The 25,135-nt window shown below is 41.7% G+C and overlaps 1 long non-coding RNA gene across 10 annotated transcripts in view; it reads right to left on the bottom strand.

Annotated features, from left to right (window-relative positions):
* Positions 1-2,106: 2,106 nt before the first annotated feature.
* Positions 2,107-25,135, bottom strand: part of LOC121933550 — a 49,305-nt gene continuing 26,276 nt past the window's right edge. The window contains exons 4-9 of one of the 10 annotated variants that reach the window (XR_006104548.1): positions 23,387-23,468; positions 22,017-22,118; positions 18,901-19,026; positions 16,095-16,184; positions 3,579-3,649; positions 2,107-2,691 (exon numbers count right to left, since the gene is read on the bottom strand). This is a non-coding gene — a long non-coding RNA (uncharacterized LOC121933550). Of the gene's footprint in view, positions 2,692-2,933; positions 3,650-8,274; positions 12,572-13,856; positions 16,185-16,658; positions 16,814-18,900; positions 19,027-22,016; positions 22,119-23,386; positions 23,469-25,135 lie in introns of those variants that run through there. The other 9 variants (XR_006104547.1, XR_006104545.1, XR_006104552.1 and 6 more) reach the window with 9 other exon arrangements.

Below are 25,135 nucleotides of genomic sequence, written 5' to 3'. Positions count from 1 at the left end.
TGACAGTATGTACTTTATGAAGATTGAGGACATCCTGTAATGAGGACAAGCATATGTGGGACACTTTTAATATTAATAATTGTATAATAATTCTATATTATTAAAAAAAATTCAGAATAAAGCTATGCCAATTAAAGTGGCATGAAACTTCTAAAACGCTGCAGTGCAGATCGAAGGTTTACAAGATGCTGATGCAAGAGGAATAACTGTCTTGAATGCTTTCCATTGAAAAGTAAGCCTCCCATTCCTTCCAATGTACTAAGGAAGTTCCATTTGCAGGGCTGGGCCAAGATACTTTGCAGTGAGTGAAATGTCAAGGTGTCAGAACAAGGTGCCCAGTGATACTATATTCTGGGCCCTTCATTCTGATCTCAGAACAGTTTATGGCCAGAACTGTGGCATTGGGCACTTCACAGGGACAACAAGTTAAAAGACAGCTGCATCAGTCACTGAGAAGACAGCCAAAAACCCACCAAAAAGTGAGTTAAGTACAGGTTGCAGGGAGGAAGCCTCAAACTGGGTGCAGGCATTGTGAAGATGTCCAGACCTGATTCAGGGTTTTGGCCATGTGTCGTGTAAACATGATGCAACAAGCCCGGGTGGAATTCACCCAGATAAACAAGGTCCATGGTAGGACTGGTCCAGTAAAGAGGAACTACTCAATAACATCACCATCTTCTTGTTTAGTTCTCCTTTATTTCTCTAATATCTCTTCAGTACCCTCAAAATGGAGGAGGCTAGCACTATGAACCTTTGCTGCTCCATTTGCTCTCCATCTGTGGAGGAGGACCCCTGAAATGGATTCCCAGTGAAGACTGTGTCTTGTAACAGCTTTCCATGTGCAAAGTGGACCATCATTATTACTCACCGTATCATGGTTCCCTTACACATGCCCAGTGCCACAGACCCAAGCCATGTTCCTGTTAATTCCCATCAACAAAGCTCTAATGTATGGTGACTTCGTGGGTGAGAGACCTTCCAGATACTCCATTATTTAAGAGCTTTGCTAAACTTTCACATACTCAGAACCGTGGATTCCTTGGTTAAGTGTATCCACCTGTAATCCAGTTTTTCTCTTTTCTTGCCACCTTTCGCTTCTCTGAACGTTGTCGCCTTTTCTAATGTCTCATGTTGCTGCATGTTATGACCAACCTACATTAGCTTCAATTTAGACACGCTAACCCCAGGATGTACTAACACTTTTAATCTTGGTACCGTTGGCTGAAATCTAATGTAGGCACCCTGCCACATCTAATTGTGCTCTGTCTTGGAATAAAAGAGGTGTACAGACGGCTCAGTTCATTGAGTCAAATGCAGTCCTCCGCTAAGAAACTCATCAAAGAGACCCCTGGATTTCATGCCTGCCAGGGGCTTCAAAACCAAGGCACTCAACAGGAAACATCACACTGTTGTAAGTATTGTGTACATCTGGGTGGGAGACAAGTAAATCATTCAGTTTTGGATCAAAGTCTAACCCCCTTACAGGCATACTCTGTTAGTTGCCCACTATGCATCCTTACCCAGCTACTTGAAGGTTTCAGTCCTGTTCTGATGGCAAGGTTTGACCACAGCCACCGGTCTGATGTTCAAAGCTGCACCGTGCCCCCATCGTCCTCCAATAACTTGTCTCATAATTGATATACTGATTGCTCATGTCATTGTGTTTTAGTATAGATATGCTCCCCTCCCTGGCGTGATCAGCAAGAGTGGAGAAGCCCTCCTTTATTCATTGTAAGCCCCAAACTGGCCTGTCTCGGGTTGTGCTCCAGGCTTTGCTGATAAGCATCAGTGGATGATTGGACACACACATTCTTAACATGACTGACCCATGGCATCTTAGGAGGCAACAGGGAACCTGTCATTATGTGTACAATGCTCTTCTTTCTTTCCCCTTATCTCCACTCCGATGGGGCTGAGATTCTTATTAACTCCTTAATGACTGAAGATGTCAGGATAGGCTGAAAGTCAAAAAACACAGCAGCTGGCCTTCTTGTTTATTTGAAGTTTGTTTGGGGCCTTCTTTTTCTTTTTACTAGCAAACTGCCACTCTTTGTGAAAGAAAGGAATCCCATTCTCCTGGCTTTCAAAAAAACAACAACCCCAAAGTGGAGCTGAGAATAACCTGTTTTTATTTATTTATTTCAGATGTTCATAGTCTCGCCGTCCCATGCTAAATGCGGAACAAATAAGTATTGAGTCAATGCGCTCTCGGTGCAAGCAGAGGAGGCAAAGTAAAGCAGGGGGAAAGACACTAGGGAGATTGCTACATTTCTAAGGAATGTGGAAAGCTCAATATAGAGAAAGAAGTAATGCAAGTCTATGGATCTGCACATTGCTAGCCAGCAGGTTCTACCAGCATAGTGCCTTGGGGGAAAATGTTTCTTTATCTTTCTGTGCAAAACATTAAAAACATGATGTAACATTGGTACAAAATTGTTGCTGTAAATACCTCTCCCATTTGCATTTTAAATTTGAATTTTCTGAGGTTAATACCAACATTCCTTTATGCATAAACTCATGCGCCAGGCCACTGAGGGAACTGTGAGAAAAGGTGATCTGAAAACCAGAGCTTGAACAAGTTAGTTTTTACTTATTTATTTTTATTCATCCCAAAGTCTCCCAAAATGAGACACACGGTGACTACTTTTCATGGCGATGGCACCTAGGGCATTCTAGAAGTTCTAGCTGAAACTAAAAATAAGAATAAGAATAACGACCACTTTTCCAACCTTAGATGCAGCCCTCTTAAAGATGATGTTTCTCACAGTTGCAGAAATTACATACACTTGTTCTAAACTCTTGGGAAGTTTCCAAAAATAAAAGGAGATTGTCTTGCTCTGACAAGAGAAGATGTACATTACTTTTGAAAAGGAGAGATTTGCCTAAAATCTTTGATGTCATTACAGTTCGTGACGTGAATTTGGGTGCATATGTATGGAGTACCATGTGCTAACTTAAGGCATAACCCTTAATGGCATCCTCAGAGGCCATTCCTAGGGCCCAAGACAATCCTGAACTCATAAGCTTATCTGCCACAGAATGACTCTGCTGCTAAGATTTGGTGGGAGAAGAGCCCCAAAGGAGCTAGAGATGGGATGAGAGAGGAGATTGCTTATGCCACATCCAAATCCATGGACGCAGACACCATGCTGATACAATGTTAGGCCAGGTCAAGGATTGTTCTTGGTCAGTGGGTGAGGAGTGTGGATTCAGCCATCTTCACTTGATCTAGTGTAGTTTCAGCTGGTGTTTGGCCATCTTGCCTAGTTAGGTTTGCATGGTAATCCCTTTTTAAGGCCATGCCTTGTGCCCACCATCACTCTATCATTAAAAGTGATGTCAAGTTGCATTATTTCTACAGTGCAGATGCACCCAATGTGAATAAGCCATCACACAGACCATTCCACAAGGTGAAGCCAGGAGCCATGCTAGCTGGCAGATTCTGGAACTCGAGGTCCAAAAAAAGTAACTTTTTTTAGCTTTGTCAACAGCTTCCTTGTTCCCAGGCGTCATCTTTGAGCCAGCTAACCACAGCTACAACCAGTATGAAAAGGCTGAGTGAGGAAACCTGTCCGCACCTGTTTACCTGGTCTTTCCATTGCTGGTGTTTCATGTTGACCTTGCGCGTGCCTCTGGCCATGCTCTTGGTCTGTAAAGAGAACAGGGAGTCCATAATCAAATCAGTGCAAAGAGTCTGAAGTCAGACTGGGAAAAGGTGAAGAAGCTGGCAGAAGATACAGTAAAGAAGCCCATGACAAGTCATGATAAATGGGTCATTATAAAATTCATGTTTAGGCTGCACCGGTCTGGGGATAATGCCATTCGTCATGGCAACACAGGGGCACTAATGAGACCTCATTGCATATTCATGGCTCTGGGGTGTGCATGTGTGTATGTGTGTGTATGTGTGTCCCTTTTTCTGTCCCTCCCCAACCTAAACCAATGGCTGGCAAATATCCCCACTTGAAGCTAGAACTCATCTCTATCTCTCTCTCTCTCTCTCTCTCTCTTTTATTTGTGATGTTGCAGCAATTACACTGTAAAAGTGCTGCTCAAGATTGATTGCTTGGATCTGGAGTTCAATTGTAAATTAGAATACACATCCTCCCTGGGGATCCATGGCCCCCTATTTGTGATTAAGAAAAAAGCCCCATAATAGACTAATAGCCAAAAGTTCTCTCTCTTTTACTTTCAGGCAATTAGCTTGATGAAATGGCCTCTTTCTGTGTACGCTGGAAGTGTAAACCGATATCATAATGAAGTATATGATGTTTATTCTATTATTTTCACCTTCTTGTGTAAGGCTGGGGGGGGGGGGATGTGGCGATGGGAGACGGTGGGAAGGAGAGAATGCATAAGTAATGGGCTTCTTTGTCTGGTGCATTTACTAACCATAAAAGTAAAACTCTTTCTTAAAGAGGCAGTGCAGTTGGCTCGTGGTCTTTAAATTAATGCCAAGTGTGAAGTGTAAGTGTGTTTCCCTTTGGAGCTCAGTCCTTTACTTAAGGGAGGTTCCATTCTGCTTTGTGAGGAATGAAAGAAAATCAGCAGGACTGGTCCTACCATTAGGCTCAGTAAGGTAATGGCCTTGGCTGGCAGATACTGGCCATTGGTCCTGAACACCAGAGATTTACCCTTGCATTTGAGCATATTGGCCCAGTACAGATTGCCGGAAAGCAGCGGTCTGGGGCTGATTTTAGGGCTTGGGAGTGCGGACCGGCCACATGCTCCCAAGCACTACCATGCGCCACCGGAACCATCATTACTTGGTCCCCTCCACATGGGGGCCACCATGATGATGCAAGCGCAGCGTAGTGTCTAAACATCAATGCATCGCATGTGTGTCATCACTGTGTGCAAGTGCACCGTTGGTGCATTCATGGCGCCCGCCACCCAGACTAAAAAGAACCCGCTTTCGGCAGGTTCTTTTTAGTCCTGACAGAGGCTGCACCATTTGCTTGCTGCAGCCTCCATAAGAAGTAAAAACAGGTGGCTCCAGCCCACCCTTTTGGGGCAGTCTGTCAAGCCCTATTGATATGTATGCCACACCATCTGTCCATAGCAATGGCATCCCCACCCCTGGTGTCACCCAGTGTGCGGGAGGTGGCAGTAGCCACACTGACATTTTCAGCCCTCTCCTTCATCACAGAGGCAGAGGTCTCAAAGTTAGACCATCTTTGAGCCTCTCTTGAACTATTAGTTTCTCCTCGTTTCATGTAGAAGACCAAAGTCGAAGACCCTGCCTGTGCATTTGTAATGCAAATGAGCATTCTGAACATTTCCTATCTGCATGACATACCTTGCCAGTGAAGAAGCTCCACATGCAAAGACACCCAGTCAGCCTCTGCTGCTGGACTCTGCATTTTGTATAAACATGTTCATCATTGTCTATTTTTTTCTCTGACAGTCACAGCATTTAAAATATGTTGGGTGTGTGTGTGTGTGACACAATCCTTTCACCCAGTGCAGACATATATCACACAGAGGATGTTCTCATAAACAAAGCATCGCGGGCTGTGATCTTATCGTTTGCCTCTTCCTTCTTCTCAGCTCCCTTCAATGACAAACATGCATTTCTACTCAACTTTGTTCCAGTTTCTGTTCAGGGGGCAGGAATGGGGGATAGCACTGGTTTAGGAACAGCAAACAATGTTGTAGATCAGGCCTGGTAGGTCAAGTGACAGTTAAATGGGGACAGGAGCACAGCATTGTTGCCATGATGTTTTTCTTGATGGCCCGGACCAAGTGGGGAAAAAATCTTTGTGAGCATGTGGGATCATAGGAAACAACCTTACCCTGTGTTAGATCATTGGTCTATTGAACTCAGGGACATGGAGTGTGTAGCCCTTTCAATGCTGTTGGACTCCAGATGCCCACCAGCCTTGTTCAGCATGGTCAAAAGTCAAAGTAATGGGAATTATAGTCCAGAAACAACTGGAGGGACACAGGGAGCGACAACGTCCTCTTGCAATTTGTTATCATAGAAGCACAGGGTTGGAAAAGACCACAAGGACCATCCAGTCCAATATTGCTATACAAGAATACACAGTCAAAGTACTCTCAACAGATGGTCATCCAACCTCTCCAAGGAAGGTGATTTCAACACACTCCGAAGCAGTGTATTCCACTGTCAAACAGCTTCTACCATCAAGAAGTTCTTCCTAATGTTTAGGTGGGTTCTCTTTTCCTGTAATTTGAATCCATTGCTCTGCGTCTTAGCCACTGGAGCAATAGTAACCAAGCTTGCTCCATCTTCAATATAACATATTCTCAAATGTTTAAACACAGCTATCATGCCACCTCTTAACCTTCCCTTCCCTTCTGTTATACAAAGGAAAGTGGAAGCCAAATGTCGGACATACAGAGCATGCTGGACTTCAAGAAAGCTGATTATTTTTCACAGAGATAATGAAGTAGATCCTATGATCAGAAAGGCTAAAAGGCAAGGAAATTCATGTACTGTATATTTGGTGGGAGAGGTGGAGGAAAGAATATTTGGAAATATTCAAACAATGGTCAAAAACCATATTTTTCAAGTGCCAAGAATTCTCAATGAGAAGAAGATTGGCAAGGATTTTCGCAGTTTGGTACTTCTTCTGTACAAAATTCACATGTGATTGTTTTATGCAGAAAATGGCACTTTTCGGAAGAAGAAACAGCATTTTCTGTGTGGAAAATAATATTTTGACACAGAAATTATACTTTCTGCACAGAAAATATAGTTTTCAGAACTGAAAAACAGTTGTAATTGAGGATCTGTTGTGCATAAAATTCACACATAGTTGATTTGAATAGGAAACAGGATTGAATAGAAAACAGCATATGACTTTCGATTCAGAAAATGCTGTTTTCTGTGCAAAATGACTACATGCAAATTTCATGCAGAATAAGTCCCTAATTGCAAATAACCTTCAAATATTGTGTGGTTATTGAAGACTTTTTCACAGCAGGAAGAAAATTGCTGAAAATACTCAAGAAGAAACTTAAAGAATGACATCTAATATATATATATATATTATAAATATATAAATAATTATTATATTCAAGCAAAGGATGCAAATGATGAGGGAAGGAGCAGATTCCTGCTTTGGGGATTTGGCAATCCATTCGAATCCATTTTTTTGTTCTCCAGCAATATCATAATTTTAAAAGCAGCTGTTAGCAGCAGCTTCCCTCTTCCAACACCCCCCTTTTCTAGTAGTAGTAACAGAGCTTTGCCAAAAGTTAATTCTTTACAATAAAATTAATCCCAGAGGTGTAAATATCTCCAAGATCTGCCAGGTCTTTTAAGATGTGCCAATGGCAAGATCACACAATTACAGCCATTCCCCATAAGTGCTGGAGTCTTACAACATTAATAGATCATTTTAATGGGGACAATTTTTAAAATTTGTATTTAATTTGCATGATTACGATGCCAAGTGGGCTGCAGACAGCTGAGTCCAGGAGAGATATATTGCAGCTGGGTGGTTTGTAGGCTGGCTTCAATGATCTGGGCTCAACGGCTAAAATTGGGCGCACACACCCATGTCTTGTTGACTACATGAGCGTTGAAAGCAGCCATTCTTTATTGTTCCAGATAATTTTATCATTATGAATGGCAAGGGAAGGAGAATCTGGATGTTTCAGAGCAAACACTCTGCCAAAAAGTAGCAGATGGAACTCGACAACAGCGTTATCCCCAGATCCATTTTGCTGTTCATCTTAGGACAGCGGTGGTGAAGTTTTAACCCACCAGATAAATTGGCCATGCTGGCTGGGTCAACAGGGAGCTGAAGTCCAATGTGTCCGAAGGGTCAAAGATTCCCCTATATTCATGTATTGTTATTATTATTTTACAATGTAGATGTTTTCTTTTCACTATCGAAAATCCTCAAAACTGTTTGAAATTGGTATTTGGATTCATAATGATTTATAAAAATGATCAAGATCCTAGATCATCTGCTTAAATAAGAAGTGTCTCCAGATCCAATCCCTCCCAATCTTACTGTACATACGCATGTATAAGTCTAGAAATTTTAGTCAAAAGTCTGAACCCAAAAACCTGGTTCGACTTATCCACAAGTCAGTGTAAGTACTGTACCTTTACTCTTATCATCTCCTGGTGAAAGGCAAGAATGTAATTTATCCTGGAAGCACTGACCTCCCTCTACTTTCTCATCCATCCAGCCTTTAGGATGAGCACAAATAGTCATGCCTGCTGGAATTTTGTAAGTTATTTGATCTTGTTTTCCTTTGCCCCATCCTTTACATCCTTTGTTACATGCCCTTAAGTTTTACCCTTGACTTATCCATGGGTCATATCGAAATCCATTAATTCTGCCCCCAAAACTTGCCCTCGACTTATACATGAGGTCGATTTATAGTCAAGTATATAGGGTACTTGACCAGACAGCACCTGCTGCAAGTGATGACGGTCTGTTCAGGGTGCAAACTACTGACATTTATACCCTCCTCCCATCACCAATTTCCACTCCGACAATCAGAAGCAGGATCCCTTTTGCAATTCTTCCTTACACCAGTATCTGAGTATTATTTAACATTTTGCCTAGAAAGCCCTCAAACCTCTTTCTCTGAACGATCATCCTCTAGTAACCATGCCTAACAATTAAAATCTTCTTTGGGGTGAACGTGTCTCCAAAATGTGCATTTCTAAGGGGACATTATACAGCTTCAAAGTAAATCACAGAAAGCAGGAAGAACCAGACCTATGATCAAACATGTGTGAAACTGACGCAGATAGGAAATAGACTGATTTGTCCCTAATTTCACACAATTACCAGGTGCTGTAGGCTAAATTGTAAAGGAAGAAACCGGCAAAGCAACCTCTGAGTATTCCTTGCCTTTAAAAACCCTATGAAATCCACAGGGTCTCCATACGTTTAGTGGCTACTTGAAGGCACATACACACATAGACACACACACACAATCTCTATTCCACTTTAAATATTTAGAGGCAAAATTCTTCTCTGAAGGACAATGCTCTCATGTTGCACCTCTTGAGCATGTAGCAAGACCCTGCCACAAACTCCAGATGCCAACTCTGTCCTCACATCTATGGTATACTTAGTTGTTACCCTTCCTCCAATGTGATATACACCATCCTATGACAGCAAAGCCCCTCTACACTCTACTGTGGACAAAAAGGATAGTCTCAATGCAATGGACAGAAATCTGACATTAGAAATGGCAATACCCAAAAACCAGTTGCAGAACGTTTCAACCATCACGGATGTAGGGTATGGGATTTAAAGGTTGCAGTCCTTGAACAAGGAAATTACAAAGGAAGACTAGAAAGAGAATTATATTTACTGAATTATATTTGCAAATTCCAGTCTATTAACAGAGATATGAACAAGGACAATGGCTTCACTGCATACTACATATATTCACAGAAGATTCCTCTCTACTGTAAGAAAAGGCATCTTCTCCCCCAAAGAACTGACTTTTGGAAAGCAGATGTATTGCTTTCATACATCAGCACTAAGTGGCCATTGTAAAGATGTGAAAGACCTATCAGTTTGCCCAGCCCTTTGAAAATTTAGGACAAGAGTCATAGTTTGCATATCCCTTGACCTTTCTGAATCCTATGACTTTCCACCCCGCTCCCACAACTGTACATATATGCATTACACCTAACCATTTATTATCACTCTACAAGCATCTGAAGAAGTGGGTTTATACTCATGAAAGCTTAGTCTTAAAATGCTGCTACATTAGTTTGTCTTAAAGGTGCTGTTATATTCCTTTTTTCCCTTCCCATCTCCTTTTTCTTATGCTGCAAGATATTAACGTGGCTACTTCATTGAAAACTACTCTTCTTCAACAACTTATCCCAAAATTACGAGTAGCGTCAGTTCAGCTCTCTCTTGACTGAGCCATTTAATGGGTTAATAGTTCCAAAAATATATGCTTTTAGCAGGTGGGATCACTTTTCCTCCATGCATTTTTCCTGAAAACAATTGCCATCCAGCATTTCCAAAAATAAAATAAAATAAAAATAGCACCAATTGTTCAGAAGAATCATCTTTCAACAGAAGCTCATAATCCTGCTCATGCCCTCCCATTTCACGGTTGTTAATGCAAATGATGACCTGAAAAAGCAAGGACTTCAAAAACATTTTGGCTTGTGCATGCATTCCCATGTCCTCCATTTATTTGTTACACAAGGTATCTGTAGCCTTCTAATCTCGGGAAGGAAAATATCACATTCCCTCTAGAGTCACTCAGACACACACAAAGACACACACACACACACACTACACTAAACAGTCCTTTTCTTCCTGATGAGTTTACTTTGCTTACATTTTCACAGCCCAAGGAAACAAAATGCGATTTTTCTAATCTTGCTAATGTAATGGAATTTGTTAGGATGAAACATGAGAACTTTGAACGCTGAATTTGTAGTGTAGCTTACCCTGGAGGAAATGACATTTCTTCTGTCTGTCGCTGCTTTCATCTCAGACAAGATTGTTTGACTTCTGCCACACTTTCTCAGCTCTCCAGCCAACGGTTCTTTGGCTTCCCTCTCCATCTCCTTTCTAGTAGGAGCTGCTGTTTTTCATTTCCAGCCCCCAAATAAAACCATTCTGAAGAAGATTAGAAATATGAGCTTTTCTTCTTCTTCTTTTTTCTAATGCTGTATCTTTGAGCAATTCTCTAAGGAGGCGCGTGTTTCAAGTTGCTGGGGCGGGAAACCCATTTGATAATGGAAAAGTGCTCCGAGGTATGAATTGTACCTCTGATGCTCCTTAACACTCAGTTTCAGATGTTCATAGCCAATAAGCTTTCTTCAGGCTGGGTTTTTAAAAAACAAATACATACAATCCAGGATCCTGTTTGAAACTAGAGATGTATATTGCTCTGCCAGTGTGCTTACACAGATGTAAGGGGCATCACTAGGAGGGTGAAGGGGGTGCAGAATGTACTGGGTGACATCTCAGAGGGTATGAACATACAGTGGGGTGGTCACTCACTGCCCATGCCAAGACCTCCCTGGCCACCTTTTTCTGACAGCCAGGGCACCTCTGCCATCCATCAGCTGCATTTGCGGATGAGGATGTGTGCTGCTGCAACATGGCTGCCTTTTCTGTGTTTGGCAGGGCTGCTGGTCAGAGCAGGAAAAGGAGGTGCTGATGGTGGCAGTGGCAGTGGCCATGGACTCCTCTTCTTCCTCAAAAGGCAAGACATATATGACTGCGCCTTCTGCCACCTACTTCCCTTCCTACTTTGCCAGCAGCCACAACAGACCCAGAAGGGGCTTCTGCATGGCATCATCACCCCACCCCACCATGGCAGAGGTGGCTTGGCTGCCAGAGGAGGGTATCTAGGAGATGGCAGCATGAGTTACCACACTGAGGTGCCACCAATCCTAATGATCTGGGTGCCAGGAAGAGAAAGCAAAGTTGGTCAATCAGCTGGTGGTCTGAGGGAGCTTTCTCATAACACCTCTTTGCCCATTTAGGCTGGTTAAGTATACCCATTCACCATTTGGCAGCCATTGTGTGACCTAGCAAAACTGTGCTGTGGGTAACATGCACCACCATGGCTGGTATCCTGTCAGTGTCTTATACATGAGTACATTCCTCTAAGGAAGCAGTTGAGCATGCATAACAGTCCAAGGTTGCAGAAGCAGGGTCACAAGTGTGGTGACCTTATCCATAGGCATACCCTGTATATGCATCACTTTGTGCATGGCACCATTTTTCCCATTGCCTCAGGCAGAAAAAATATTTTGGACCAAACCTGTATAAATTCAGTGAAGGCTGGCGATTCCCCAAGCTTCAAAGAACCTAGCTCCTTTAAAGTTCAAACTGAAACCCAGAATGGATTCACCATGCCACTGACACTTCATATTCTTGCACACCATGCTAGGAAAGGGTCGTTTTTCAGGCAGTGCCCTTCAACTTCATTTCCTTGCACCATATCTGGGACATGGAAAGGGGGAGGACAATCTGTTTTGTCAAAAGACCTGGAGCTACCATGCCGTCACTCTTTAAGGCGGCCATAGACAGAGATTTATCCCTGACTTACCAAGGGTGAATGTCGACTGTGCTGTTTTAAGCTGTAATGGTGATTAAATCATAGAACATTCGCTATTGTATGTCCCTCTGATTTTTATCTCCATCCTTTTCACATTTCTATTCACTAAGCGAAGGCATGAGGCTTAATGTTGTATTTCTGAAAGGTCCCTGGACAGATTTAGTGCTGGAAAGGAATATATATAGACAGCTGGAATGAGGTACCCTGTTTTTACTACAGCAGTGCCTTGTATTTTAATATGCTGTCCTAGCCAATGGTGAAATGTCTTCCTGGTGTGTTTCTCCTAAGGTCATTGGTGTTATTTGGAGGTTTGGGGCTTCTGAGATTTAGCAGATGATTCCCTAGGATTTGGTGGATCAACAAGGAAACCACAAAGCTAAATTTTGCAGCTGATTATATCTGGAGCTGCTGGCATTGCACTTAGAACCTTTTCACAAGAAATCTGGGGTTACAGCCACAGAATCTTCTGGCTTCTTTCAAACATAAAAGCAATATCCAAGTCCTCATGGTGAAAGCATGTGTGCTGTATCTGCAAAAGAATATATATATATATATATATATATATATATATATGTATTCTATATATCTAGCTTAGTGCTTATCCACCTAAACCTATTTTACAATATGGTGCCCAAATGGTTTGATGTAATGACTTGGAAATGCCCCAGGAACAGGAAGGGATGTAAGCCCTTACTTGCATCATCCTTTCACATAAGAAGCATAACTTTAACACACACAAAAAAATCCTTATTCAATGCAAGATGCCATGAAAACACTGCCGGTATTTTTGCTCTTAATCTCAGGGAACATGTTCACATTTCAATCGGTAGTTTTGGTGTTTCTGTAACATATGAGCTGTTGGAAAACACGATGCCTGTTGTTGGACTGGGTGGGTTGCTTGTATCTTTGTGATCATTCTGCCTGCTTTGTTATACTTGGTGTGTGTGTGTGTGTGTGTGTACATGTGATTAGCTCCACAAATGGAAGAAAAGACAAAGGGGGGGAAATCTGTGCAACATGTATTTTGCACAAATCATAGAAACCGTAATGGAAAAAACAACATTTAGCATTTCAGTTTTGTGGTAGATGTGAGATCTCTCAAGGGGTTTGGAAAACCCTTGAGTTGCACTCTCTCAGTGCCAGAATGATCAGTTTTGATAAGACTCTTGGCAGTGGTGAGTGAGATTTCTGTACATCTCCTATGTAGAGACCCCATGTGTGATGCTCTCGTCTTCATTCCTTTTCCTCCACAACCACTTGGTTCCTTGATAAAATACTTACAAATGTTTCCAAGTGCATTTCACACAAACCAATCTCATGTGAAATCGAACGATTGACCATGACTAACATTGAATGCAGGAACTGCAGTGCAAGATGTTAATCCAGAAAAAATTAGGAGGAGATTGTGCAAAGTTTAGGTATTCACTGCCCAGATGTCCTTCTCCTGGTCGTCTACTAAGTCACTTACAGTGAATTCTTCTATAACTTCTCTTCATTCATCCTGAGGAGGGACCACCCAAGAGATTCTGCTACCTGATTCAAATTAAAAAATGGTGCCATGGACACACATGAACAGAAGCTAATTTAGCTTGAGTTAGAAATCTATTCATGTGGAATTATATATTCGTTGTGCTAAACCAGTCTTATGTTGAAAGACAACACTGTGCAACTGAACTTCAATCCCATTGCCTTGTGTGTTTGCTGTTCCACTCCGAGAAACATGTCCTGCACTTTGGGAGTGGGTCTTACCTGTGGCTGAAAGTGAATGACACAAGCAAATTGGTCACTTAAAAATATACTTGTCACGAATCAAGTTGAGTCAATGGATCATTTATTGCCAAATCAAGTCCAAGTCAAGTAATTGAAGTGATTTGAATACAACTTGAGTCCCAGTTTCATGTCTCCATCACTGTCAACATCTATATAAGACCCATTAGTTCAGTAGATCTACCTTGTTTGGGACTAACCCTTGGATTTAGGCCTCACAACTCTCACCGAGAAATTCACAACCTTGTGTGGTTTTATGTCTTGAAGAAAAAAATGTATTCGACACCGACAGGCCGAGAATGACAGAGGTCATCACATGTTTCTTGGATTTTAACCAGATAAAGTCTTCCGCAGTTGGATAAAGTTTCCTAAACCGTTATCTGTGCATGATGACCTCTGGGAATAGACTGAATGTAATCCAAGCCACTGGTCCTCACTGTATAGAAAACAAGCTGATTCATCTTCCATGCGCACCCACTGTCCACACATGAATAGTCTAAAGCAATCACTTGCAATGGAAAATTCCAAAGTTGAGGTTTTCTCCATCAAATCAACATTACAGACTTATAATGCATTCTTTAATTAGACGCCGCTATTAACTGGACTGTTGCGTGATTTAAATCTAGCTGTTAATCTCTGTCATTCTACGCTGCCATAGTTTTTATGACATCTAGCGAGTGACTCCTTTATGTAGTAATCTATCTGAAAACCACCTTATTTTTTTTTCTTTCTTTCCTTCTTTTTAGAAGAATAAAGGACATGAGATTGAAATGAAAGCTTTTTTTTGAGCCTGCCCATTAGTAATTTTCTGCTTAGTATTTGAAAAATGGCTCGTTTTAATTGCTTCACAGAGGAGAAAGCTATCAAAGCTAATGCTCTTTCTTTCCAAACTTTTGTAATTATTTCTCTTGGACTCTTATTTGAAATGGCTTGAAAATATTTTCATTAAAATGTAGATTTTCTTCTTCCTCTCCCTCTCTCTCTCTCTCTCCCTCTCACTTTCAAATGGACTTCTATTCCCCAGTGCTCCCCTCCTCAACTTCTTTCCCTTTGTTTGCTTATTCGCTCAGTACTATGTCTAGATGAAGCCCAACATTCAAAAAACAAGAACAAGCCGACATTAGCATTGCTATTATCCTCGAAAACATCATTGGGTTTGAATTTCATTTCAAAATGCATCGTTTCCAAGGAAAATAAATGTGTATGAGAATATTTGTCCATTCCCCCCACCGTTGCGATCACAAATATTAAACGGAAGAGTTAGATCTCAATGTCTTCCTTCTTGAGCTTCATGACACATGAATGTTAAAAGGTCCCTGGCTGATACAACCACAGGACTATCTGATCTAGGATCCTCTTTCCTACAGCTGCCAACTAGATACCATTGAGAAGCCCACAAGCAGGATACATATGGGGCCAATTTCTCTTTCATCCCCCCCCCCCCCAGCAATTGATATTCAGAGGAATCCTGTCTCAGATCCTGGAGGTAATGGAGCCAACATTACTAACTGACTTGGATAGATTGGTCCGCCATTATTTTGCTTCATGCTCTTTTTCTCAGACATGCTGTTGGCCTTTTCCGTGTCTTCTGGTAGTGAATTCCATAAGTAAACCATATGTTGGTTCCATGAGTGAATTGAGATGTTTCTTTATTCAGCAAAAGTACAATTTCCAAAACTCTCTTCCATCCCCTTTCTTGAAAGATTTCACTGCACACTGTTGTCGTTGTTGTTCTTGTTATCTTGGACTGAGCAGTCAACCAGATGTTACTGACTCGAGTTTTGGACCGTCAGTGAGTCTGATTCTATCCAAGAATCTTGGATTCAGTGAAATATGATCAGATAATATGGCATGGTCCAAGTAGAGTCTCTCTTTTTTTGCCATTGTCGTTACAGTTGTTTTATGTAGATGCTTTGTCAGTCTGTTTGGAATTGCTGGAGCATCTATCATCGCTTTCAAATTACTGGTATTCTTTGTCTTCTCTACTACTAGTAGCGGCTTTGGTTGTAGGTTGGATAAAGAGGAGGATCGGGTTGTTTTTAGACAAATGAAATTTAAGACTGATTCAGTGAAGCAGTTGTGTTATTCAAGTGATCACACACACTATGTCCAAATGCAACAGTCAGCCACACACAAGGGCCTGTCGACAAAAACAACTAACCCTCCCCAAGTTTATAGAGTGCTACAAATAGTCCAAAATGTGGGGAAAGGTCCATCAAGCCCCAGATGGACCACTTTGCCAAGATGCCAATATGTGTGCCCTTAGATTTTATAAGGTGACTCACCTCAGGAAGGAACCAGATCCAGAGCTTGGAAAACTTCACATTTTGGATATCAGTTCCCAGAAGGGTCCAGTAGCAGATCTAGGAACTCCACTAAAGGCAAAGAAATGACCAGATTAAAGGAAAGCAGTGGTTTGGCTCCCCTCGCCTCCAGTTTATTATTATACCTTTGCAGTCACTTGAAGATGGGCCCCCAAAAATTGAACTCTGGGTGTATGCACTGGGAAGAAATAAAGCAGTTTGACATCACTTAAATTGCTATGACTCTATGCTACAAAATTCTGGGATGTGTAGTTTGGTGAGGCAAAAGAGCTTCCTTGAAGGACCAGGCTGAATACCTCACCAAACTACATGCCCCAGGATTTCACATGATGGCACCATATGAGTTGAAGTGATGTTAAACTGCTTTATTTCTATACTATGGAGACACCCTTTCCTCCTTGACTAGCCAAGATACCTAAGGGTCATTGAGCCAACAGCTGGACCTGCTAAAACGGTGTCAGATCCAAACCCTTCCCAGTCTACAGATGGCAAAAATCATCTAGAACTTCCCTCGCCTTGGCTTACCTTTGTGGCAACACTGTGTTTGTTCCTCTGATCTGGAAGAGCCTTGAATCTCATGTAACTCGACTCTTGCTTTGCCTCACCTCTCCTCTGTCCTCTTTTTGGCCTCTTCTAATGGCTGAACTTTGCCAGAAGAGCAACTCTGCCAGAAGATTGCTCTGTTGACAGATTTCTGGGATCAGCTAGTAGAAACATATTCCTCCCAGAAGAAGAAGAGGTTTGTGCAAAATCACAGTCCCTGACAGCCAGAATATTTTTGAGTTAGGACTGCTTTGCCAGATGCGACAATATCTTGAGCCATCTCTGTTTACAGTATGGATTCTCTGCCCACTTCTCTGAGAAGATGCTCCTCAAGGATAGAGGAACCTGTCTCTCATACTGATTTTTGCTTTTATCTCTTTCCAACAATTTTTTATACTTTTTAAAAATAGTAATGATAATAATAATAATATTTTAATGTGAATTTGGTTATTTGTGTTTTAGCTTTTTACTATCTAGTTGTTTGTTTTTTGTTTTTTGTTTTTAGATGATCTTGTTTTTAACCCTTTAATAGCATTTTGGGCACCATGTCAGGAGAAAGGCAGCATATAAATTGCCCATTTTACTTTATTCTCATTAACGAAAATGAAATTGAAATGAAATATACCCCCATCTGCACTGGCCAAATTTAACAGGTACAGGTATTCCTAGTTTGGAATAAATATAATACTGTATAATGCTTTGCAGGCATTATAGATAAGGAGTATGTCTGAGGCGAGGGGAAGAGATAGCAACCATTATTTAGCAATGTAAGCATGGTCACAGCGCTGAATTCAAAACTCAGAATGTTTCGTTTACAAAATTCACATCAGTTGGTTTTGTTTTAGAAAGGTAAGCACAGTGTTTGAATGGACAAATTCATCAGCTTCACTTTCTCCCACGTTTGAATTTGGAATTTCAGCTTCTTTTATTTATGACTCAGTTGAGAGTTTGGAAAGTTCTGATCCAAAACATGAAACCAATGAAATTGCCCCCAATCCCCTGCTGCAGTAAATTTAGGAAATGTTGAAAGGTTCGAATTATGTTTGCTTACTTGCTTGTGTCTATTTTTTGGCACTTGTCACATGCCACAAGGCTCTAGTAAGGATTGTGAACTCAGTTCTCCAAGCCCAAATAAATTAAGAAAGCATCCCAGTCTGGTCTGGGGCAATGCGCCCCCATGAAAGCCGTAAAGAACACCTTGCTAATTATAATTCCATGGCTAGCTGCCCTCCTTTGGCTTGCATGCTCAGCAGATATGCCTCCTCGAGGACATATCAGGGAGCTAAGTAATTCGCGGAAGGAATGTAGGGGGATGTTGTCGGGTGTTCCTTTTTTTAATTATCAAACAACATTTTGGCCCTTAAGTGCCCTACAGCAACAACAAGCTCATCCCAGCAGCCATTTCTAGTGTTTTCTTTCAGAGACAGCTGTTGGAGATAAGTATCTACAATTATACATTCTGTTTCCTTTGTTTGGAAAAAAAAGAAGAAGAAGAAACAGGAAAATAAAGCAAAGATCCCTGCTCTATAGATTTGACAGATGTGGGGTTTTTTATTGCAGCGGGGCATAGGTGAGATAAACTCCGTAAAGTGAAGAACAATCAACTTAACCAATGTGAAGTCAAAGGCTTTCATGGCTGGCATCCATAGTTTTGTGTGGGTTTTTCGAGGGGTTTACATGTTAATCTGTGTATTGCTCTGTTGTTGATGCCAGGGCCATCATATCCTCCCACTGTGAGGCTCCACCATCAACAACAGAACAATACACAGATTAACATGGAAATCACTCCTCCCTAACCAAGGTCACACAGATATATATATATATATATAATACATATACATATATATACATACATACACACACACACACATGCACACACACACACCCCTCACTTCCATGACAGCATTCTTTGAAGATGCCAGCCACAGATGCTGGCGAAACATCAGGAATAAAACTTTTTCCAGTTGAAATACTGTTGCTTCAACTCAGGGAGCTCCTTCATCTTTGGACAGTGCTATGGACCGCCGTCTTAGATAAATGGCAACCTTCCCTCAAAGAGAAACTCTACTTTGCACATTGTCAGGACCCTGTGATAGGATGATTTGGCAGTTTAAAGTTTGGCAACAGCATCATTAAACTCGTGCCAATTGTGATGGCAACTGCTGAATTACCTTTGTTGCAAACTTTGGTGGGTTCTGGAAGGTGCAACATGGTCACTACTAACCTGTGGAAGTTGTCCAACCTTCGTCTATGTTTCGCTGGCTAACTGAGATGATCCTAGCTCATCCACAAAGATCGGGCGAATCTTCTGAGTGTGCAATCTGTGAGAAAGTCCCAAAATGGCAGTTTACTAGAAAACCAAAAGAGAAATGTAGAGCATGTGATTTAAACTGAATGACAAAAAAAAAGTCTAACTAGTGAAGTCTGGTACTTGTGCAAAAACTTGTGCAAAAACGTATTAAACCACAAATTGCATGTGTTCACTATAATAATACAATTTTAAACATCCAACAGAATAATGAAACTATATAAACCATCTAGAAAATAATCACACAGTAACAATATTGAAAAGTAACCATAATGCAATGTATCCCATCTCTAAGTCTTCACAAATCATTAAGGGAATATGAGTCCATTTAAAGAAGATATAAAGTCCATATCGTTTATGATGTACGTTTTGAAGAACCTGAAGTCTGAAGATCCTATGGCTTGAAAGAATCTTGTAAATAAATTTTTAGAACATTATAAAAGTACCAGGTTTTCCTAGTTAGTATTTTTGTATATAAGTGCAGTTTTCCATGTCCCATTTTGCACAAAGAGCATAGCGCTATTAACTCGTCCTTGCCCTCTGACCAAATGCTTCCCAATGCTCAACAGCTGCCAAAAGCTCCAGTATGGACTCCTGCTGTTGTTGCTTAACTGGTGAAGAAAAGAGGAAGAGAAGGCATTTGGACTATGAAGATCTGGCTCCTCTGAGTTCCCTAGGAAAGGGAAAGGTAGAAGTTTTCCATCTGAGAGGACACCCTAATTTCTCCCCATGTTAAACTTTTTGCAAATGTTTTTAATTGGTTGTTATGCAAGCCGCCTTGGGTCCCGGCCTGGGAGAAAGGTGGCATAAATATAAAGTAAATAAATAAACTGAGCTGAGCTGAGATCAAATGCTTCTCAGTGGTCTGAATCCCCTCCCTTCCCTTCTTCCCTCCTTGCAATGACTGCTTCAGGGGCCCCTACCAGGCCTTGATAGTTCCCAGATGGCAGAAAGACACAGAAAGGCATACAGTGAACCATATGCCAGTCTAGGAGCTCAACCAGCCAATGTTGGAAGGCGATATTTGACATTTTGCAAGCATGGTCCCTGGAACATTAGGGGCAGGGTGGCTTGACCCTTCCTTAAGTCTAGGTTGGGGGGCTTGAGTCCCACCTCCAAAATAACCTGGCAAAATTTAACCACCGAGACTTTTGTGTAGTTGAGGCTTCTCAGGAATTATCGCTCAGAGGTGTACTGAATGATTAAACTCTAAAAAAAAATATTAAGAAAGCTATTGTCAGCAAGCCCTCCCAGGAATAACAAAGGCAATCAATCTTGCGCACCATTATTTAGGAGTAAGATACATGGAACATGAGGCGCGCGCCTCTAAGTACACATTGTGCTTGTACGAGTCTTCCTACTGAAGGATGTTTCAATGATAATGGATGGGGAAAATTAATTTGCCCTCCCCCACAAACGCTTGCAAGTAGGCAAAATTAATAACAGCCCTCCTAACAACGTCGAGGCCACCTCCACTCCATTTTAAAAACAGTTCTGAGGTCCTAGCTCACAACCGCAGCAAAGACAGGACTGGCAGTCACTGAAAATGACATTTCCAGAAGGCACAACTTACTTTCAGTGACATGCACCTACACTGTAGAAACAATGCACTATGATTCCATCCTACAGATTCCTGGGGTTAGTAGTTTTGTGAGGCACCGGCACTCTTTGGCAGAGAGGTCGAAAGACCGTGTGAAACCACAAACCACAGGATTCCATAGCATAGAGCTAAGGCACGTAAAATGATATCAAACTGCATTATTCCTACAGTGCAGATGCACCCTTAGATGTCATTTGGATGCATCCCAAAACAGCAGTGATTAGTAAAACTACATCCCCTGTGTGATAGGGTGTGTGGGGGGCTATTTTCAGTGGCTTTTGGTTACAGCAACTGTAGTGGGTTTGGTTATTTTCAGTGGATTTTTCAAAAATGTGGGAGGCCTGTGGAACCATTGACCATAGAGGAGACATACACATGCACCAGACTTTAGGGTTGTGCAGACTGGCCATTAAGACTGGCCTGGTGGCAAAGTCGGGGTGTGGCATCGATACAACGTATACCCCGACTCTGCCCCGTGGCGACGTGACACTGCGCACCGCACCACATAGTGCAGTGATGGCGAATGTTTTAGAGACCAAGTGCTCAAACTGCAAGACAAAACCCACTTATTTATTTCTAGTAACAAACTCTGGCGAACTGGGGTGACGGCATGTGTGCCCACAGAGAGGGCTCTGAGTGCCACTTCTGATGCTTGTGCCATAGGTTTGCCACCACTGACATCACGGTGCTCCTCTGGTGTTATGTTCAGATGACACAGTGCCAAAAGATTGCCATAAAGCCTCAGCATGGTGGTTATGGCACCCTTTCTAGGGTGCAAAAAGGGGTCGCTTTTTGTGGCTCCTTTTTGTGCCACAGAAAAGCTAGATCAGGGCAGTTGCTGCAGCCTGATCTGGCGAAGATGGAGGTGGCTGCAGGCCACCCCTTAGCCGCAGTCTGCACTGCCCCTTTATGCAATCCATGAGCCAAACAATTGCAACACAATGTACAATTTTGAGGAGGGTTGTTAATCTGAGACGAATTCACCTAGAAGGAAACTTTGCCTTCATGCATTAATTTACTACTGATGAAAACATCTGCAGGACCACAAATGCTTCTACTTTGGTGTGAGAAGCTTCCACAGAATACTTATGTTCCCTGGAACACAAGTGGGAAATCATGTAACCAAAGTCATATTTTCTAAAAGAGAGAGAGAGAGAGTCTAGCCACAATACACAGCGTTAATGAATAGTTGCATCGACAGGCAAGCAAACTTTTCGAGCCTCCGAAACAAAACATTCCCCTCCGCCTGAATAAAAGCGCTGCATTTCCTGGCTAATATTTGCCCAAGCTTGTTCTTGCCTGCAATAGCAAAGTCACTCCAATGGTTTTCTCCCAGCTATTCTCCGCCACCCTCCTGGTAACGTTTTCATTGTCAGCCCTGAGTTACTGTTTAATCCATAATCACTTGATAAATGGAGTTCAATTGGAATACCTGTGTTAATTAAACCAAAGATGGCAGAGACAGTTTTCATTTCGCACTGATAATTTTCCAAGGTTTTTCTTTCTTTTCTTTCCTTTTGAATTATCATTGAAGCTGAGGAAAGAGAGAGGGAGGGGGGCAGAAATGGGAAGAGTTCACATTATCATCTCTCTTTTTTTAATCAGCAGTGTTTAATAATACCTGCATGCGATAAAGCTTTCAATTGTTCTGTATCTTTTCGTTCACATATGAACAGTCCCTTGGCTCTTATTCCTTGCTTTCGCAAGTCCGAATGACTCTTTTTTTGCATCTTGAAAAATGTTGGCTTTTGAAAAGCCGGAGGAATAACTAAAGATATTTACCCTTTCCTCGGACATTTGATGTAAGGATGGGTTCAGAATTTCATTGAAGACTCGTTTTTCTATAAGAATTTATCAACGGAAGATGAGGGTTTTTTAAATCACTTTTGGAAGAATCAAAACAGGCAGATTCATCCACCCAGAATGTTAAATGTCTAGTTTCTGAGTAGACCAGCATTTGAATCCACATTTAGTCATGGAAACCCACTTTCTCTCAGCCTCAGAGAGAATCAAGAGCAAACTGCCTTTGAATAAATTTGTCCATGAAAACCCTATGATAGGTTTACCTTAAGGTCACCATAAGTTGGGAATGACTTGAAGGCCTATGTCCTGTTGTGTACCTTCACGTCGTTTCCAACTTATGGTGACCCTAAGACATCTTGGCAAGGTTTGTTCAGAGGTAACTTTGTCCTCTTCTGAGGCTGAGAAAGTTTGACTTGCCCAAGCTCAACCAATGGGTTTCCATGGCCAAGCAAAGATTCGAACCCTGGTCTCAAGTGTCATAGTGTCATAGTCCATACCGCAACACCGTGCAAATATTCAACCATGTCACAGATGAGCTACAATGACTGTTTTTCCCCTGGGAGGCTCCTCATCTTTAACGGTTGCATTGCAAATACAGACAACCTGGTCCTTTTCACGCTGAGAATCACTAAATGCATTGCATTAAATGCCTCTTTCATGTAGAACAGTGGTTCCCAACCTGTGGGTCGGGACCCCTTTGGGGGTCGAATGACCCTTTCATGGGGGTCACCTAAGACCATTGGAAAACACATATTTAATTACAGTTATGAACTAGCAATGAAAATAATTTCATGGGTTTGGGTCACCGCAACATGAGGAACTGTATTACAGGGTCGCAGCATTAGGAAGGTTGGGAATCACTGATGTAGAAGGTGGAATGTAATTTTGCTCTCACAAATTTGCACAGTGATTGTACAATGCCACCTGAATTATAGCATCTTCTATGCCAATGTACACACATAGTTCTCAAGGACAACAGCACTGAATGTGGAGCACTACCTTCACAATTTTCACCTGGATGCAAATAGCCAACTCCTTCCATAGTTGAGCATTTATATGACACCAATAGGATTCCAGTCACCTAATTTGATCAAAAGAGAAGAGAAAAAAAATTCAGTTCAGTTCATTGCTGAAGAATTTACCAGAATCCACAAATTTCATACTTGGTACAGAAAGAGCTTAAAGGTTTTTTTTGGGAGGGAGAATGCAGAAGAGGGAGTCGTCAATACTCTCATGTAGTCTCACACTTTTTATTCTACTACTCCATTTTGCCATGAGGATAGATCAGGGCCCTTTCACACTACATCTGGCCCTCCATAACCATGGATTCTGCAGCCACAAGATTCAACAATGACTTGAAGGAACACAACAGCAACAAATTATTTATTTCAATAGTATTAACTGGATACTAGCAAATTACCCAAATCCTAATGTTAGTCTCAACCAAAGGAGACCCATTTAATCAGTTGTGGAATGAAGAATTATACAAAATCCATTGAATTAAAGTCTAGTTTTGACTACCAACAGGATCCAGGCCATTAAAGACGCAACGTATACATATATAAATAAATAAGCCAACCACAAAACACATCTTCCACCACCAGATACTCGGTTCATTATCTCACATTTGCCAGTAAATAAAACACCCACTAACTTCAACAACATACCCATGTTGTCCCTTGCCATCCCTTGATCGCTTGCTAATTTTGACATAATAACGCAAGGGCTGGAAAGTATGTTAATTTAGACCATTCTAAAATAGGGAGGTGGGATGCTTTTAAACACGTCGTGTGCAATTTGCAATGGTCATCTTTAAAAATGCAGCTCCATTATCCCTTTTTTCCCTCCCTCCCTCCATTTGGAATGAATGAAGCTAATTAATTTCAGGCCATACTTGATGAGGTCAGCACCATACGAAGGGCTGCGTGCTAGACATTGCTAATCTCTTTCAGCTGAGAGTGATGAATTAAAGATGAAGCATGCCTCCACAAGCCTCATTTAGAATATATATATATATATATATATATATATATATATATCGCAAATAATGCTATGCCCTCCATTACAAAGGAAACTTCTTCTTTAGGGCTCCTCTACGTTGTTAATTTTCCAATGAAATCTTCCCTTCACTTTGGAATCTGCACTGAGAACGGAGTGAATCAGTCCAGGAAAAATCACACACTGTTTTGAGAGGGTTTGATGCTCATCTAGAAGCGTGAGCCTGTGACTGTGTTTACTCTTACTTTTAGACTAACAGGAGTAACTTCTGAGTAGATAGTAGCAGCAACTGGTAACAATCCTATCAATGCATCTGCTCTAGGTTTTAGTCTGAATTTCAAAAAAGGTATCTATGGGGCTATGGGGTATCTATGAGTCACTTTACTGGCCGGATTGACGCCGGGGCAACTGCATGCCATGGCACCAATCCAGCCTCCATAGAGCACAAAAAGGAGTTGGAAAAACTTGGTTCCTTTTGTGCTCTCAAAGGGGCACCATAGCCGCCACTACGTAGTGTGATGATGCCCTTTGGCGCTGCGCCATTTGTATGCAGTGCCAGAGGTGCGTCATCATGACACACCCCGTGTGGATGGTCGTGCACCAAAATGGTACACGGGTGGCACATTGTGAGGCTCCCTGGCTGACATCCTACAAAGGGGTGTGTTGTTGAAATTACCACATGTGGAATTATGCACAGAGGGGCTAGCCAACCTTTGTGTTTAATGGCATGCTGTATGATATCAAATGGAC

Source organism: Sceloporus undulatus, chromosome 6 (genome assembly GCF_019175285.1).
Source record: "Sceloporus undulatus isolate JIND9_A2432 ecotype Alabama chromosome 6, SceUnd_v1.1, whole genome shotgun sequence".
Classification (NCBI taxonomy): Eukaryota; Metazoa; Chordata; class Lepidosauria; order Squamata; family Phrynosomatidae; genus Sceloporus; species Sceloporus undulatus.
The sequence above is the reverse complement of the archived record's forward strand: the minus strand, read 5'-3'. Positions and strand labels throughout refer to the sequence as shown.